Source organism: Camelus ferus, chromosome 2 (genome assembly GCF_009834535.1).
Source record: "Camelus ferus isolate YT-003-E chromosome 2, BCGSAC_Cfer_1.0, whole genome shotgun sequence".
Taxonomy (NCBI): domain Eukaryota; kingdom Metazoa; phylum Chordata; class Mammalia; order Artiodactyla; family Camelidae; genus Camelus; species Camelus ferus.
This window is the reverse complement of record NC_045697.1, coordinates 107,680,983-107,687,139: the sequence shown is the minus strand read 5'-3', so window position 1 is coordinate 107,687,139 and position 6,157 is coordinate 107,680,983. Positions and strand designations below refer to the sequence as shown.

Genomic DNA, 6,157 nt, shown 5'->3' with positions numbered 1-6,157 from the left:
TAATATCAACCATTTCTAACTAGTACTTTTCATTAATTTCTCATTTTATTTATTTTTACCCTCTTTAGCTGTGTATACAATATAAGTACTGAAATTAGATTTCTTAGAAGCCAGATAAGACTTCCTCCTTTATCTTACCTCCTATAGCCCCACTTAAAAATGTAATTATGTCTTAAATTGTATACATTTCTCAAGCTATTAAATATTTAAAATATCAAAAATCCAGAATTATATGAAAAAAAGAGAGCAGTATCTCATTAACGCATGCACTTGCATACATTCATCTTTCACAGAGCTTGAAAGACTGAAGTCAATATCTTAACATCTCTATAAGGAAGCGGACAAAGGGTATCACCCTCTGTTTAACAAAAACAGAAGCTAAGGTGTATCTTAGGGAAGTGAACCGTCTGAGATGAGGATATCAACACAATCCCATCATTGACCCAGATAACTTGGAATCTAAACTAAAAACACATGAAGATTTATCATTTGTAGTCAAATTCAATCTAAATTTAAATTGTCTTCTAAAGTTGCTTTCCTTAAGAAGAGCTCAGAAATGAACCATGTATATCCTATTAGAATACCAATCATCCTGTCAAGAAATTCTTCTTTCTAACAAATATGTTAATAAAAACCTATTGCTTTTTGAATGGTCTTGTCTCCTGTGGAAATTGTCAAGTGGTCAGGGTCTACTCCACTGATGATGTAAGGCTTATTTATTATTAAAACTCTTCTCAAATCCATTTGTCTTCTCTTTTAAAGTGAATCACCATAGCATGTTAAGGGCCCAGGCTCTACAGCAGATGCAGCTGATAGACGTGTTCAAAACCCACTTCTACTGCTTTCCAGCTTTGTGACCTGGATCAGATAACCAAGTATTCTTATTCATTTCTGTTGTGCCTCAGCTTTCTCCCCAAAAATAATAACCAGAGTACCTACCTACATCATTGGTCTGTAATAAGGATTGTATATCTCTATCTATGTATTTCTGAGTACAGTCTAGGGCACATAATAAGCACTTAGTAAATTTAATTTTCAAGGCAATTTCTAGTAACTTTATCATAAGGAAATAATTCTAAATATAAATATTTATGTACAAGTATTGTCATACCAACAAGATTTTATAATATCCAACCTTTGAAAACAATTTAACTGACAAATAGGAATGAACTGAAATAAATTATATTCTATCCAAGCATAGTTTACCAAATAGTGTGCTCTCATATTTTATTAAAAATATATATATAAAACAAAATCCATAGGTACATTCAGAACCACAACATATGGTTGTACAAGTCCTTCACTGCACAGTGTCCCTGCCCTAGGGACAAGTGAGATTTGAAATCCAGCTGTGCCCTGCTTATCAAGCCACATACCCTGGTGCAGGGTTGCATTCACCTAGAAGGGGCAGTATGGCTTAGCATCAGCCATCCAGAAATATGGACAGAAAAAAGACTGGAAAGATACAAATACAAACCAAAGTATTAGCATTGATTTTTTTTTAATTATGGAAATTTTATTTTCCTATGCTAAACACTTGTTTGATAAATTAAGCACAAGCCATTACTTACTACTATTATTATTTCTTAAAACTATTAAAAGTTTATTAAAATTTTAGCATTGATTAAAGTAACAGGATTCTGAGTTTTTTTCACTATGATTTTTTAAATTTTCCAAATTTTCTACAATGAGCATGTATTGCGTTTACAATTATAAAAGACAAAATTTTTACTTTTAAAAAATAAATTGGATAAGCAGAAGGAAAGAAATAATAAAGATCAGGGAGGAAATAAATAAAATAGAGATTAAAAAATCGATAGGAAAAAAAATCAATCAAACCAAGAGCTGGTTTTTTGAAAGAGTAAACAAATTACATAAACCTCTGGCCAGGCTCACCAAGAAGAAAAAAGAGAGGACACAAATAAATAAAATAAGAAAGGAAAATGGAGAAATCACAACCAATACCACAGAAATACAAAAAAAAAAAAAGAGAGAGAGAGAGAATACTATGAACAACTATATGGCAACAAATTGGACAACCAAGAAGAAGTGAACACGTTTCTAGAAACATACAGTCCACCAAAACTGAATCAAGAAGAAATAGACCACTTGAACAGTCCAATCACTAGAAGTGAAATAGAATGTTGATAAGGAAATTAAAGGTGATTTAAAGAAATGGAAATATATCCCATGCTCTTGGATTGGAAGAATTTTTTTTAATTGGATTTAAAAATGCAAGTCAAAACTATGAGATATCACCTCATACCCATTAAGAGGGCTACTATCCCAAAAACAGAAAATAGAAGTGTTGGGGAGGATGTGGAGAAATTGGAAGCCTTGTGCACTGTTGGTGGGGATGAAAAATGGTACAGCCACTGTGGAAAATAGTAAGGAAGTTCTCATAAAGTTAAAAATTGAACTACCATATGATCCAGCAATTCCACTTCTGAGTGTATATCCAAAAGAATTGAAAGCAGGATCTGAAAGAGATATTTGTACACCCATGTTCTTAGCAGCATTTGTACCCAATAGCCAAGAGGAGGAGGTCGGAAACTCTGGCAATGTCCCTGACTAGCTGCCTTTCCCAGGGTCATGCCCACTTCTTGGGGACAGCCTGCATCCAATGACTGGTCTATGCAAAGAATAAAGGTTGAGTCTACTCAGTCCAAATCAGAAGAGCTGTCCCAACTCCAGAGCTCCTCATGGAATCAGACTGAGACGGCCCCAGTTCAAGTTTCAATTCAGAAGGATCCTGATTCTTTCATTCCTCCATCTGTGTTGAGCCCATATCCCAATAAACTTCCCGCGTGCAAATCTCTATCTTACAGACTGTTTCCCAGAGGACCCAACCTGCAAATTTATTAAAGAAATCCTGCTCTTTGCATATCCTGTGCTGGAGGAGACACATGCTGCTGACCTTGTCTTCTTTGTGGCACACTTACAGCCGTCTAGAGAATTTTCTCTCCCCTGTGCACAATGGCAACTCTTAAGGAAAAGCTGATCGCACCAGTTGCAGAAGAAGAGGCAATGGTCCCCAACAATAAGATCACTGTAGTGGGTGCTGGAAAGTTGGCACAGCATGTGCCATCAGCATTTTGGGAAAGTCTCTGTCTGATGAACTTGCTCTTGTGGATATTTTGGAAGATAAACACAAAGGCGAAATGACAGATCTTCTGCATGGGGCTTGTTTCTTCAGACACCAAAAAATGTGGCAGATAAAGATTACTCTTTGACCACCAATCTCAAGTTTGTGGTTTTGACTGCAGGAGTTCTCCAGCAAGAGGGGGAGAGTTGTCTCAATCTGGTGCAGAGGAACGTTAATGTCTTCAAGTTCATCATTCCTTAGATCATCAAGTACAGTCCTGATTGAATCATAATTGTGGTTTCTAACCCAGTGGATATTCTCACATATATTACCTGGAGACTAACTGTATTACCCAAACACTGTGTGATTGGAAATGAGTGCAGTCTGGATTCTACTAGATTCCGCTATCTTATGGCAGAAAAAGTTGGCATTCATCCCAGCAGCTGCCACGGATGGATTTTGGGAGAACATGGCAACTCAAGTGTGGTTATGTGGAGTGGGGTGAATGTGGCAGCCGTTTCTCTCCAGGAACTGAATCCAGAAATGGGAGTGGACAATGATAGTGAAAATTGGAAGGAGTGCATAAGATGGTGGTTGACAGTGCCTATGAAGTCATCAACCTAAAGGGGTACACCAACTGGGCTATTAGATTAAGTATTGAATCCATGTTGAAAAATATCTCCAGGATTCACCCAGTGCCAGCAATGGTAAGGGGGATGTATGACATCGAGAATGAAGTCTTCCTGAGCTTTCCATGTATCCTGAATGCTTGAGGATTAACCAGTTTTATCAACCAGAAGCTGAAGGATGATGAGGTTGCCCAACACAAGAAAAGTGCAGACACCCTATGGGACATCCAGAAGGATCTAAAGGACCCATGACTACTGGCTTCTAGTTCTAGGTTGTAGAAACTTAAAAACTACGATGTAATTAACCATGAGCCTTTAGTTTTCATCCATGTACATGGGGCACAGTTTGCTTTTATCTTCCTAAATCTCTGAATCTGGGTTCACAGAATCAAAGCCTGTGCTTGGTTTAATGCTTGCAATGAGTCCTTGAACAAATAAAATACAACTGTCATAGTGTGAAGAAAAAAAAAAAAGAAATTCTTTCGTTTCCTGATAGTCTCCTGTATTTTCTTCTTTCATTTTACATTTGACCTTTAGATTTTTAAAAAATACATTTGGAGTTTACTTTTATATAAAATAGGGATCTGATTGTATTTTCCTCCTTACAATGAGAAAATTTTCTCATTACTATTTACTAAATAATCCATCATTTCTTCTGATTTTATTTCTCTATCATATAACAAATTCCCATATGTATGTATACAGGTCTGTTTCATGACTTTCTACTCTGCCCTCTCGGCTTAAAGATTTGATCCTGTGACACTGTTTCAATTGTTTTGGTTTATTTTTCAAAATTGCCTTTAGATATTCACCAAATATATTTCAGAATCATTTTATTGATCTACCTCCCAAAATCCTTCTGGAATTTTTTAAAAATTATACTGCATTTACAGATTAATTTTGGAGGAATTAAACCTTTAAAATGTTAAATCATCTTATCTATTATCATGGTATTTTGCTTCTTTTTTAGGTATTTTTAATATCCTTTAATAGAGTCATGCAATATTTCCAGTATTTTTGTATTCTTTATTAGCTTAATTTCTGTATGTTATAGGGTTTTGTTGCTATTAAAATATCTTGTGTTAAAATTTCTAATTGGTTGCTGTTGTTAAAGAGGAGTGAATTTTTATATATTGATCACATATCTGGCTGTCTGGCTGAACTCTCTTACTAGTTCTAAAGATTGATTGAATTGAAGAGGTATTTATGTAAAAGATAAACATCTGAAAATGAGAATTTTGTCCCTTTCTTTCCCATCCTTCTATGTTGTAACAGATATTTATCGCTCTTCCCAGCCACCTAGCATGTTTAAACATCCTTCCTAGATATTCAAAGAGGTTTCTCTCCTGGTAAGTTCCCAGCTCCCATGATAAGAGACAGAAATTTGCTTTTTCCAGACTCCTGTGCAACTAGAATGCAGACTTTGAAAGGGAGATTGATGAAGTAAAGAATAAAGCTCTATGAGGAGTCATTGCAGAAGAGAGGCAGAAGACACAGATTGGCTCGTGGCAGAAATTTTTGCCAGTACCCAGTAACACCCAGTACCCAGATTGGTAGAGTTGTGAGGAGCAGATCTGGATTTGGGTGTTGTTCCTAGTTGCGTAGGCTCCAAATTGGGCTTTATAGACTCAATAAGGTAACTAATATTGCTTAATAAGTTACTTTCTTTTAAGCCAGCTAGATACAGTTTCTGCAGTTTGTAGCAGAAATATGACAGTGATATGTCACTTTTTTTTTTTTTTTTTTTTGCCTTTTTGCAATGGCCAAGCCATCAAATACTAATTTGAAAGGTAGTGGTCATGGTGTGGATCACTGTGTTTTTCTCAAACCTAAAGCAAATACAAAGTAGAAACTACCCGTTGTCAATTCAATTTCAAGTCTCTATTTTTCACTTTCTACCAGAAACCAATTTTGTTTATAGAGACAATATGCAGCTGCCTTTGCAACTAAAGGTGGTTGTGTAACACAGTCCAAGCCAATGGGATGTTAGGAGAACAAACCTGTGTGTGCTTTCAGAAAGCCCAGCTGGCTTGGTCCTCATCCCTTTACCCTTCTCTCCATCCCCTTCCTCCTGTCTGGATGGTGGTTACCTAGAGGGGCAGAAAGCACCTTAAGAAGCTGAGAATGAAAGCTGAGTGTGTGGGATGGTGGAAGGGACCTAGAACACTGATGCTTTATGAGGCTGTGCACCATGGCTGTGCTGCCCATCCTTGGACCTCCTGTCTGTTATGAGGAAAAAGCAATCCCTGTGTGTTTATACCACTGCTGTTTGGGTTTCATTTACGTATGGCAAACACATGCCTAGATAATATCACATCTAGAGATTCTGATAAACGTGATATTTGCTGCAGATTTTTGGTTACTGTCCTTCATTAGGTTGAAATTTTCCCCTTTTATTCCAGATTGTGGAGATCTCCTTTCTGACATCTCCAGAATTGTACAT

General features: G+C 36.5%; 1 pseudogene; it reads left to right on the top strand.

The window, feature by feature from the left end:
- Nucleotides 1–2,479: 2,479 nt before the first annotated feature.
- Nucleotides 2,480–4,156, top strand: LOC102509859 (annotated as a pseudogene).
- The last annotated feature ends 2,001 nt before the right edge of the window (nucleotides 4,157–6,157 follow it).